The following is a 14,010-nucleotide window of genomic DNA, read 5'->3' on the forward strand; positions in this document are numbered from 1 at the left end:
AGTTAATTAACCCAATTAGGGGTAATAATCAAGATATTATTTACTTTAAATAAAGGGCTAAAATGAAGACTGACTTGACAAGCCCACTGGCCCATTATAGTGCCTATATAAGGAAGGTAAAAGTACAGGTAAAGGGTTGACTTTTCATTATTAAATAGCATTTATTGCTCAGAACCGAATCTTGACTTCAGTATCAGAGTGCCTTTTGCAGGTACCCTCCCACGTCAGCAACGGTTAGAGAAACGTCAGCACGTCAGAGCAGAGACTTGAAGACCCGTGTTACCTTAACAGGAACATTTTAGCGCCCACCGTAGGGCTCGATTGGCCTCTTATTTCAGATTAATCATGGTACTTACTAGAAGCCAGCAGGAAGGAATCTCTCGGCAACAGATGGAAGGTGTCACACCAGATGAACCGATACCTGAAGTGGTGATGCAAGGAGGAACAGATGAGAGCATCTTAGCTGCACTAAGGCAGTTTAAAGCAGAAATGACGGAAATAAAGAAAGAGCGAGAGAAGGATGCACTGGAGCTCGCGGCTCTAAGAAGGGAAAATGCTAACTTAAGAGAAGAGATAAGGGCACACATCCCCTCCCAAACTACACCCATCATCCAGGATCAGGGGTAATCCTCAGCGTTGCAAGAAAAGTCAAAGCAGATTTATCAATCTGTAGCCAAAAATGACTGAGATGATCTCGTGAACCGAAGCCCATTCGTTCATCATATTTTGGAGGCTAAGCTGCCCGATAATTGGAGAGGTTTGGCAATAGATAAGTATGATGGTACATCTGATCCTGGAGAACATTTGAATGTCTTTACAACCCAAGTCGATTTGTACACAGAGAACGATGCTTTATGGTGTAGAATTTTTCCCACCTCACTCAGAGGACCTGCACTCAGTTGGTTCACCCGACTCCCCCCTTCGTCCATCGACTCTTTTGCAACTCTCACAAGACGTTTCAACTAGCAGTTTGCCACAAGCTGACCTCATCCCTTAACATCCCTAGCCCTAGCCAATATTCGCCAAGAAAAGAGAGAACCACTTAGAGTGTTCATGGAACGCTTTGGCAAAGTGACCCTTTCAATCCATAACTTGGAACCAGTAGTGGCTATGCACCACCTCACAACGGCCTTAATGTATAATACTTTCTGCAAAAATCAAAATCAAATACATATACCATATTGTACGTATATGATATAGTGTCTTCCTCAACTGCAACACTTTGCAAATTATAATAACATTATTTGCCTTTTTAATATCTTTGATAATAAGGAATCAAAATACAAAAGGAAAATGTATAATATTCCTCCAAATACATAGTTTTTTACGGTGGGTTTTTTTTTCAATAAATAAATAAATTTAAGGTTCATTTGGTGCATGAAATCAAAATTGACATTTAGAATTGTAATTTTAATTCAAATTCCATCAAAATTGGAATTGGTTTAGAATTACAATTTTACGTTTGGCATATTCAAAGAATTAAAATGTAGAATTAAAATTTTAAGTTGAAATCAAATTCTACAGTTTGATATAAGATCTAAATTTTTAAAAAATAATTCCATTTTGCATTAAAATTTTATTTAATAATTTTTTCAAAAATATTGTAGTAATTAAAAATACAAAATAATTAATAAATAAATTGTTAAAGATGATAACTTAATATTTTTTCAAAAATTATGACACAGTAAATTTGTATTTTTATGTTTAATTTATCATTAAAATTTAATATTATGTTATGAAACTATCTTTCTTATAAATTAGATGAAAGCATACAAATGCTCACAAATATAATTTAATTATCAAAATTGAATAAGTGCTTTCAAGAACTCTTATTTTGAGACCATGAGCTAAAATAAATAGAAACATTGCAACAAATTCTTCTATGCTTACATAATAGTAAAAAATTGCAAAACTAAAAAAAAAATTATTTAATAAGACTTAATTGATTATAGCAATTTCATTAGTTTTATGATATAATTGCGTATACCTTCAACTATGTCTTTATCACACTCTATTACACCTACCACTGGTTTTCTGTTTTTTGTTTCTCTTATCTTCAAGAGTTCTTGAATTAATTTCTAATATTTTCTACGACATCTAACAATTCAAGAAAAGTATTAAACAATTTATTATACAATTAACGTAAACAATTTGCAGTAAGTGCATAATAGTAATACGACACAATAATGTAAACATATTGAACGTGTAACAAATGTGAAAAATGAGAAAGAAAGAAGAAGACGTAAAAGAAAAATAGGAAACAAATGTAAAAAGAGGAGAAAGAAAGAATAAAAGCATAAAAGAAAAATAGGAAGAATAAGAGGAAGAGGAATAGAGAAAAATCACTTTTATTAATAATCAATATAATACGAGAAAGAAGATAATAAAGAAAAAAAATGAGAGAACATATGAAAGAAGTGGTATTAATAATCAACGTTAGAGTAAAGTTAAAATGAGAAGAAAATACAGAGAATTAAGAGAACATAAGTAAAGGAAGAAAGATGCATCGGGGAAAGAGAGAACAAAGAAGAAAAAGAAAGCATTGGGAAAGAAAGTATTTAAGGAAGAGCAAGAAATATGAAGATGAGTAACTATGTCACACAAATGGAGAACTAACTAACAAGTGTACTAGGTAGTTGTAGCAAGTAATAAAATTTGGAAATCAATGTAAGTCCCAAGTATCGTCCTTAGGGATTAGGTCTATCAATTACCACTTCACAAATCAATAAATAGTTGAGACAAACAAATTTGAAGTGTTTTGAATCATTTAACAAACAAAAGCAATAAAGTGCAGAAATTTGAAAAATACAACAAAAATAGAAATACGAATTTTGTATTAAAATGCTATATGGAAAAGAGTTAGGAATCACTTCACCAGATTTTTTATTGTATTATAATAATATTCTGGATTCTTAAGAATTCTAATTGATTGATAATCAATTTCACTTCTTTAACCAAAGGACAATTCCTTACCTCATTGATCCTAATACCTAATTAAACCTCCCTAATTCCTTAGGTGAAATTCAATCAAATATTGCATTAAGTTCTGAAAATTACAGGATTACTAGATTATGATACTTATTCCTAAGATCTTAATAACCTAGGCATATAATTCAGATCTGAGAAATAAACTCAATTTGCATTGATGAAGATTTTTCTAAGTTCAATTGAATGAAGGATTAGTTCACAACTATATTAAGAACAGAATCACATACTCAATTCAATCAAAACCTCAAGGTCTAGATCCAAAATTACATCACAATATCAAATCTGGATCCATGGATCCCTAACAAAAAGAAATCAAAACATGTTTCTAAAAGAAAAAGAGAGAGAAAGAGTAGAAGAAGAGGAGCTGCAGAATTTCTTCATAAATCTAATCCCCAGCTTGATTCCTCAAGGTCCAGAGCTTGGAAGTCGCCCCCAATCTCCCTCTCTAACTCTCCTAAGATGTAGAAATAAAAAGAAAACAAAAAATGGCAAAAGACCTCCAATTCTGAACTCTTAACTTCTATTTATAATATTTTTCCTGTCTTTTCCACTTCCACACTTTAATCTCTAAGGGTTATAGCATGAAAGGTCTTCTAGAAGCTTCTATAACTGAATTAGGAACTCCAATCATCCAAAGTTGACACTTAGAAGTGATATTTAAAATTCTGTTACTTTTACGTAGACACTTTAAATGGTTGAAGTGTCTACGCGCAAGTGTCTTTTATGAGAAAAGCCTCACGCGTAGCTACTCTCAGCACTTGGAGTGGCTACGCGCTTAACTGCGTAGCTACTCTGAACACTTGAAGTGGCTATGCGCTTAACTGTGTAGCTACTCTAAACACTTGAAGTGGCTACGCGCTTAACTGCGCATAAGTGAATTGGCCTTAGGCGTAGCTACTCTGAACACTTGAAGTAGCTACTCTCTTGGTCTTCATGGATTTTCTTCTTCAAAGTGTTAACTCTGTGTACTCAGAGTGGTTATGCCTTACACATAATACTTGATTCTTCATCTTTAAAGCTCAATTTCTCTACTTTCTTCACTTCAATCTTTAACTCAAATTCTCAGCTCAAGCTTCTATACAAGAATTAAGTCATTTTAAGTCCAATTGTTCAGAATTGGACCAAAAATGTAAGATTCTAAATTATTTATACAATTATGAATATTAATGCAATTTTTATTATATTTTCAACTTTATTTACTACTTAACTCTTTATTTACTAACAAAAACTAGGCTAAAAATATAGTAAAATGTGGATTTATCAAACTACAGCGACGAGGAAGAAACGAGAAAGAGACACAATACGCAAGAGTATATTTGTGAATTTTGATATTAAGAATTCAAATTCCTAGGATTCAGGTTAAGAATTAAAGATGGCCAAATTTAATTATAATAGAATTTCATAGAATTGATCCATGAAATTATTATCTCAATTTCAAATGGACATCCAAAGATGATAATTAGAATTCTGAAGCTCAATTCCAATTCTAACGTCCAATTCCATACTCAATTCCATATTCTAAACAAACACAAAGTAATCTGTGTTTGAATTTTAGATTCTTTTAATGAATTCTTTATTAATGTGATTTTAGAAAAAAATTAATTAAGATATGTGGATGGCATTTGAATGAGAAATAGAAAAAGAAAAAGAAGAACAATTATAAAAAAATAACAATAAATAAAGAAATATAAAAAACAATCTTAATAAAAAAAATTACAATAAACAAAAAGTGTAACTTAAAATGAGTCTATTTATAAAAAAAAAATAAAAATACTAAAGTAACTTTCTATGTACACATATCTAAAACTTATCGTTTCTTTTATATGAATTTTTCATGTTTTAAATTATAAATACTAATAAACGGCTTCCAACATATGTCAAACTTAACATTTTTACACTTCTTTTATCATCTTTGAAACCTTTAGATTTAAATACTCCACTTTTAAAAATAGCTTAATTCATAACAATTTTATGTCTAATTAAATTCAAATAATTTAGTTCAATCTAATTAATTACAATGTCCGTTATACTCTAGAAACTTAGGCTTTACAAAATTTTAACATTTTTTTTTGTTTACAAATTGGAATTGTTTACGCACTTTCTTAATCCAATTCGCTAATATTCACTGTCCATAATTGGTCAGCGAGTTGACTGACTCAATCTCACTGCATTTAACTACGGTTTCATTTTTTAAAGTCATTGTCCCATCTTTGCCAAGTTACAATTACCTCAAATTAAATTTCACCTTCGTGTATGAATTTAAATTTTATTGCATAGGCCATTAACAAATTTTAGTTTTATAATAAGGTGTTTCTACAATAACTTCTTATGTTCCTTCTTTTGATCTACTTTCATTACATCATTTCTCTATTTTTTTAATACTTGTTTTGCTTTTATCAAATGGTTCTATTTTCGTTCATTTTCATTTTTGTTATATTGTACAAATGAATTTAAATGGCTTCCTTAAGAAAGGGTCCTTTTCAATCCCAGAACAATGAACATGTATGTTCTAGAACATCATTAAAACCCGCAATCTTCACTAAATGCGGGCATACCTATATCTAGCCAATCATTCTTTTTTCTCTGACAGATGGTCAGAACTTCACCTAGGTTCGAATCCTACTGAGAGGTCCACTAGAGATCAGAAATTATTGAAGAAAGAACATGATATTTCTTTTGTTCTTTCTAGGCGATGGAAAAATAAAGAAATAGTTAATATATTCAAGATAATTATGTACTTACAAAATATTCCTTTCATGAAGTTTAGATGAAATGCACGTAGCATTGCGTTGTGGGAATAAGAGTGGAATAATAATGGGTTGAGTATGGAGAGTATTATAGTACCCATTTTCATATCTGCATTTTTTAAAAACATCTGTATTTAGTCTTGTACCAACGTGGGTAGTAATTTTAATCCTCATATGCATATCCTTTGTGAGTATCTTAGAGCTTGACTTCTTGTTTTCATCTCTATTTTTTGTATTTCATCTTTTCTCAAAGAGTATTCCTCTTTATAAGGTGTAGCACGATTTTATCTTTTGGACCACCCCTTTTCACTCTCTCCTTCACTAAACTTGTCTTCTAAGGTACGGAGAGCTCTATTTCATTACTAAGAACGTGGTATGTTTGTGCTCATGAAAATGTTGTGAGGTAATGCATGATTGTTTTGATGAAAACATATTTTTGTTGTGATTGAGAATGTGTATGACCTTTATTTTGAGCATATATGTATGTGTGTTGTAGATTTAGTCCGGGAGTGACCAATCTTCGGCAATGATAGATTGATGTATGATATAATAATGAACTGGAGAAAAATATAGAGATGAAGGGATGAATAATATATTAATAGAAAATAATGAGTTTAGGCTATGATGACTAATGAAAGGAGTAGAGCCAGAATGGAAAGCATAGAAATAAAATGGGAAATATGAAAGGAGAAACAGAATGAGAAAGGTAAAAGGTTAGGACAAGTGTAGATAGTTTAGAGGTACACTAGGAGTGTGGAAGATGGGGGTGATTTGGAAAATCTTAGGAAAATGAGGGTGGTGGATGCTTTCTTCAATTGCACATAACAACTGAGAGTAAGAGCACTACAAGCCTCACACTCATTTCCTAACTTAAATTCCTGACTATGCTTTTGCTAAACGAGACTGGGTCGACACACGTTGTATTTGTGTAACTGCGACTATCCAGTAACTATCTATGCTAAGGAAAACCTTAAGGGATGCTAGGGGCAGTGAAAGTGTAAAGTGAGAACTCCAAATATTAATAGAGAGAAATTATAATAAGTTGAATAATTCATGACTGATGCATGTATTTGAATGTGTTAGGTAATGAGAATAGAGGCTCATCCTTACATAAACTTTCAGGAAACCAGGATGACAGAACCCAAAGATGTACATTGTATGCTTAGTTTTCTTGCTTAGGCGAGGGTGAGCTTGCCCAGGCGAGAGCAGATCTTGCTCAAGCGAGGGTTAGCTCACTTAAGTGAGAGCGCGCAGGCTAGAAGGGTATTTAAAGGGCCTCAACGCCCAAAAACTTCATTTTCTCACCAGGCAACTTTTCTCTCTCATTTTCTCTCTCCTATTACCCTTAGATAAAATCTTCTCGAAGCCGAATTTCTTCTTGATTAAAGTGAGATCTTTTAACTTAGCAAGATCTAAGTGAGTTTTTGGAGCTCAATTTTTCAATTTTTACTTGTTTCTTTTCTCTTTTCCTCAAGGGACTTAAATCGTGTTGTTCTGAGTAGATCTGAGCCATTCAAGTCATATTTCAAACCCAAACGATTGATATATCTCTGCGGGACTCATTAGGAGTACGATCTTAAACTTATTCCAGGTAAGGGGAGCTTACCTGATCTGATTTAGTTCATTTAGTGGGGGCTTACCTGATCTGATTTAGTTCATTTAGTGGGGGCTGAGTGTTTATATAAATGATTTCATTCTAGCTAAGAATACTGAGCTGTATAAGTTAATCTTGAGCTAGAATCCAAAGCCTATATAGTCAAGCAGATTTCTCTATTATCAGATAGTGTATTTCTTGTTGTATGATAAATGTTTGGAATGCTATGGTGAGAAATGATGTACTAAACTGTTGTGATAAATAAGCTGAGAATATAAATATATGTTGGAATATTTAATTAATATTTTGACATGCATAGTTTTATTGTGTGCTGTATACTAAAAATGCTGAGTTTAGCTGTGAAAATATATATGGCTGAGTTGTTAAAGCTGGATGAAATTGTGTTTTTTGGTGTACTGCTGAAGCTGAAAATGAAAATTTATTGTGCTACAATATGTTAATTTTGTTGTGCTACATCACATTTATTATCATCATGTTAACCTGTGCTGTGTTTGGATCTATATATCAGGATAGGTCTCTCTCAGATTGAAAAACAGTTTCTCTGAATTACTTAGACTGTGAAATCAAATGGAAACTAAATCACTATATTTGCATTAGATGGGTTGAGAATGGGCTGAATATGCTGCATTATTTTATTGAAGCTGTGTAATGCTGTGTGCTGATTGTTATGAGCTATTTAATTAATTTTATCTATATTCATTCATATTTCATTATTAAGGTTGTCAATTTTATCCCACCCTTGCATTTTATTGTGTTGGTATGGGTGTGCTGCATTGATCGTACGATGGTACATGAGCAGAAGTTACAGGGAATGCATCCACTTCTCAAGCTAGAAGGTTTGGCTGAGAGACATTGGAGTTAGCTTTTTTGGAAGATCGATGTTAATCATTTTGTTGGATTAGATTTTAAGCATTAAGTCTAGACTATTGAGTTATTAATTTGCCAAGGAATGTAACTACATTTTGAACCCTTGTATTTTGAAATCCCCACTAAATCACTATGTTGTAAATATATAAATTTTATGTAAAGTTTAGTGTTATATGTAAAAAAAAATAAAATCCAATTTGCGATAAGTTTATATTCTTGGATTCGTGTATGTAATATCTAATAAATGAAAGAGTGAATTAAGAAGGGTAATACGGAATGTCATTGATTCTTTATAAAAATAGGTCGTGACAGGTTTTAGGTGTGGAAGTTACTGCATACTCTAGATACCTCTATCTCGGGTCAGACGAGGATCTCGATTTCAAAGACCTTGCAGAGATTGAGAGATGGCATGGAGACGACTAGTAGTGTCTTCAGTCTTTTAGTTGATGGACTGCCCGTTAAGACTTACAGTATTTAGTATTTTGCAAATGACGTGAATGAATCCTAATCTATTTTGAAGATATTTGTATTTATGAAACTCTTGTGAACTTACTAAAATAGTGTACATTAATGTTATTTTATGTTCCCTTTAACTTTGTTTAATTCTCCTTACTTTTAAATTTGTATAAGTTTGAGTAAAGTAAACAAAATGTTCTATACTTCCACACATATTTACCTTACAAATGAATTTAATTTAATTTCAATTTTTAAAAAATCTTAACTTAAACCTCATTGTTAATTCGACTAAGTTAGAATTTTTAAAATGTGTTTTAAGCCTAACGAAAAGAAACGCTTGTTAGATTATTTATCATATAATTTTTTATTTAATAATGATATTTTAAGCATAAAGTACGTTGAATTATTTGATTGTATTAATAATAATAATTTTTACTTTTCAGTAAAAATTTCTGTAAAAATTTCATAAATAATAAAAAATACTCTATTTTATTATATAAAAGTAAAATAAATAAATATTTTAAAATTAAGAATTATAATTTGAAAAATAAATTGTTTCAATTAGTACATGTCATTTTTATTTATATAATAAATTAATAATTTTTGTGAATACTAAAAGTATAAACTAAAAATAATAAAAAATTAATTTAACAGGAATTTTTCTTCAAATAATAAATTAAAAATGATGATTTATTATTATATATTTTACATTTTAAATAAAAATATTACTTATTTAAGTTTAACCATATGTTTGTTATATGTTATTGGATATTGAATATAAAGTAAAACGGTACTATTTAGGGAAAAAAATCCTTAAGATGTTTTTAATTAATGAAAAATATATTAAACAAATATTTTTAAATAATATCAATAAAAAAAATTTAATTCATCAATTTAAAAAAAATTGACTACAAAATCAATTGATGTATATGTTTTTAGTTTTTTATTTCAACAATTTTGAAATCAATCACTGAAGTTCTAAGAAAATCAGACACACATTCCGTCACTACAACGATTAATGAATATTTTTATATTTTATATTTTAATAAATTATAAATTAATTTTTAAATTAGTCACTAATAATGAATGATAATTTGGTTGCTAATGTTTTAAGAAAATCAATCAATGTGTTAATCACTGTGTCAATTAATAAACATTTTTTAAATTAATTATAAATCAATCACTAATACTAATGGATAATCAATCACTAACTTCTTAAAAAAATCAGTTATTATGTTAGTCACTACATTATTTAATGACTATTATTTTATTTTTTATTTTACTAGTCGAAAAACTAGTCCCTAAATCGATTTAATCTCTAATTTTCTAAAAACTTTACATTAATTTAGTACTATATCAATCAATCATAAATTGGTCTCTACTTTGGACCCTATAAAAAAATATAATTTAATAAATAAATAATATATTCAGTATAAAAAATTAGTCACTATATTGGACAAAAATATTCAATTACTAAAAAACAGTCACAAAATGATGATTTTTTTGTTGTGACGGTTACTAACCCCTTCTAAAGTCATTTTTGAAAAGCAGTTATATTTTAATTGCTCTTTAAAATGTTTGTTAGAGTAATTTGAGTTGGTTTAAAAGATGATGCAGAATCGCATTCTAGTGTATCTTTTGTTAAATTAACCAGTCACAACCAATACTAGTTGATGCATTTTGTTAGTCTTTGGATCCTTCAGCCGCTCCTTGTCTCCCCAAACCAATACAAGATTTTTAAGTGTGTTTTATCCTTACTCACACACTTTCCAGAAACTTCGCAGACCCACCCATAATTGCCCCAAGTTAAGCATGCTTAACTTTGGAGTTTTTAAGTGATAGGCCACCAAAAATAAATGTATTTTGTTGCTATAGGTAGTCCTAATCAATTCCTTTAAACTATTCTCAACTGTATACATAGTCTCTGGATCCCTCTTATTCCGGTGTAAGTTCAATTCATTCATGGATCCCCAACCAAAGGTGTTAGTCAGAGGCCGAGTCAAGAGGAGAGTGTGTGGCGTGTGGTGCACTCACGCTCACTGTTGGTGTTACCACCACTCTCTCTTCCCCAAGGTATTTCTACTGCCCCCATCTTCCACACTCCTGTGTATCGCTGAACCATTTACTGTTCTTCCAACATATTCCAACACAATCACATTCACAATTCATCATGTCTTCCACACACACATTTCATTTATCTCATATCATTCATTTTTAATCAAAGGTACATACACCCATATTCCACCACACAATATTTAATCACACAGTTTTTATCATAATCTTCCTACAATCATTCATTTCATCACACACAACATCCACTATCCATCACACACATTTCTCAAATATCAACCACATTATGTGGCGCACCACATTTCCATCAAAATTTGATCACAACCAAACCATTCTCATCAAAATACATATCTTCCTACATTTTATCCTAACCACATAACAATACACAACCAAATAAGCAATTCTTAAATACAATGAGATAAGGTAGAGTCCTCTTTTACCTCAGAATGAAGACCCAAATGCGATATCAACAATGGAAATGTTCTCCACATTGATTTTCATCCTAAACACATGGAAAACTCCATGATAAACCAAGAAAACAAAAAAAAGGATGAAAGACCAAAACCTTAGTTCATAAAACTTACCTTCAAACATCCCAAACACAACCTCAACCTTCAGTCTTATTCACAAACGGCTTTAGAGGCAGTTTAATCGGTGAAACAGGGCTAAGAATTGACAGAATCGAAAGAAAGGTGGAGAGGAAAGATCCCAGGAGTCGTGACACTCTCGTTGCAACGATATCCCCTCTCGCTATAGCAAAATATCAGAGGAAATTGTTCTCTAGTTTCTGCAGAATCTCGCTATAGCGAGACCCTCGATCTACAGCGAGACTGCATCTAGAAATGCACCCTCCTATGTTGTCCTCTTGCTGCAGCAAAAGGCTTTTCGCTATAGTGAGAGTGCAACAGAATCATGCTCCACGCCCAAGGCCTTCTTGCTACAACGAGAATGCTCTGCAGCATACTCTTAACCTATCTTCCTCAATCAATCCAAACCAAACACAAGTCAAACACATCCCCATCTTAACCTAAAATCAATATTCACATTTATACTCATATGTTTATCCCCATACATTCACACACAAGTATTCACACCATCATTCAATACACATCATCATCATATAACTCAACACACAAACATATAGCAATTCACATTTTTATATTAATAATCAAAATATTATTATAAAATCCAGGACGTTACAAGTATCGCCTTTACTACATACAAAACATAAAATTATATGACAAAAACAACTTCAAACAAAATATAATTTTAGTGTAATAGTATCTTAATAAATAAACTTTTATTATTATTTTGGTAAATAAGCCCATGCAAACTTATAATAATTTTGAAAATCTTTTTGAGTGATATCATGCTAACTAACTTTCCACCTACACAATCTTTTGTCAATGGGTAATTACGTAAAAGGTTAATTAAGCATTTATCAAGCTTTTAATGAAACTTGTGAATAATCCAGTACCATATTGATGTTAGAGAAAGAATACATTACTACTATCCTATTGTTTGGGGAAATTTTTTTTTTCTAAGTTACCAAAGCTCTTATCAGATTTTCGTAGTTGGAAATAGACTATGCCTTTTTAAGGAGAAACTCAACTCGAAGATCAGTGGCATGGACACACTGTTTGACTAAAAGAAAAGAGAACCCTAGGTTCTCACATCCTAATGAGCCAAAGACCTGTGAAAAATCTAAGTTTAAAAAACTTGTCAAAGATACTACACTTTGACACGTTTCAAGGAGTTTTGAAGGGTCGCGACGAAGAATCTCATTCTTTGTCGAAAAGAAGGCTACATTTTGAGAAGTATTGAAGGGTCATGAAAAGAGCCTTTAATTTTGTCAAAAAGAAGGTTCCTTTTGTAACACCCTCTTCTTCCAATTATTTGATAAATTAATTATTGTTTGGTATTATATAGTGTTAGAGTATATTGGAATGAGTTAAGGATGTTTTGGTGGAAAGTTTGGTGTAGGGATCTCGCTCAGGCGAGACAGATCTTGCTTAAATGAGATTGAGCGCCTAAAACCATGTGATTTCAGTGCAAACTCGCTCAAGCGAGATGATTCTCACTCAAGTCAGATAGGATAAATTTATCCCAACTATGACCTCGCACAAGCGAGAGGTGATCTCGTCAGACGAACAATGATCTCACCTAGGCGAGATAAGTAGCCTAGGCGAGGACTCACAAGAAATATGTCCAACTCTCTGGACGTTATCTCACTTAGGCGAGCTCGACCTCGCTCAAGCGAGTATATCCAAAAATGCTTGGCGAGGCCATTTTCTGGTGTTCTCGCTCAGGCGAGCTATACCTTGCACAAGCGAGAATTTTGCCGCTCAAACGTGAGCATACGGGGCTAGGGTATTTAAGAGATTTTCAGCTGAAAATTTCATTTCATTCCAAACTTCATGTTCTCTTCTCACTTTCTCTGAACTCTCACTTCCTTCTCTCAAATAAAACTCTCTCAAACTTTGATTACTCCTCAAATCCAAGCTTGGACGTTAAATCTAAATTATTTCAAGTAAGTTTCTCTGGATTAAACTTCATTTTCTCTAATCGTTTCTCGTATTTTAATTTCTCACGAATATCTCTTGATACTCAAGAGAACTTTTGTGGTTGAACTTAAATCTTCGTCAATCTCTCTTCACATACTCACCTTGGGGTAAGGAGTGCTCTGTTTTATCGTTCTATTAAAGTGTTTATTTTGTATTCATTGGAGCGCTATGACATAGGAATTTTGTGAAAATATGTGTTTGGCGTATAATATTTATGAATGATAGCTGAGAATATACTTGTTAGATTGTGTGGCTTGAATGACTGTGATACGTTTACATGTAATATATATATATATATATATATGTATATATATATAAGTGCTCAATGTGGAGTGTTACGAAAATATGATAAATGATTATGGTGTAATTATATGAAATATGTTTATATGAGCTGTATGATGAAGCATGATGTTGTATTTGTAAGTTGGAATACATAGACTATATGTCGAGATATGTATATGAGCATTTTGAGGCTATTATAAAGTATGATGTTGTCTGAATGATTTAATGAGTGAAACTAAGCTCTAAAGAAATGAGTGATGTGAACTTAGCATGGAAGTGCTTTAATAAGCATAATCTTATGAGTGAAGAATGAGGAGATTCTCAATACAAGTATAAGTGTTGGACATCGAATAGATCTAGTGTGAATAGTTACAGAGATACACTGGAGGTATAGAGTCTAGAGACAATAAAAGTCTAGGAG

Source organism: Abrus precatorius, unplaced genomic scaffold (assembly GCF_003935025.1).
Source record: "Abrus precatorius isolate BTA unplaced genomic scaffold, Abrus_2018 Scaffold3, whole genome shotgun sequence".
Lineage (NCBI taxonomy): Eukaryota > Viridiplantae > Streptophyta > Magnoliopsida > Fabales > Fabaceae > Abrus > Abrus precatorius.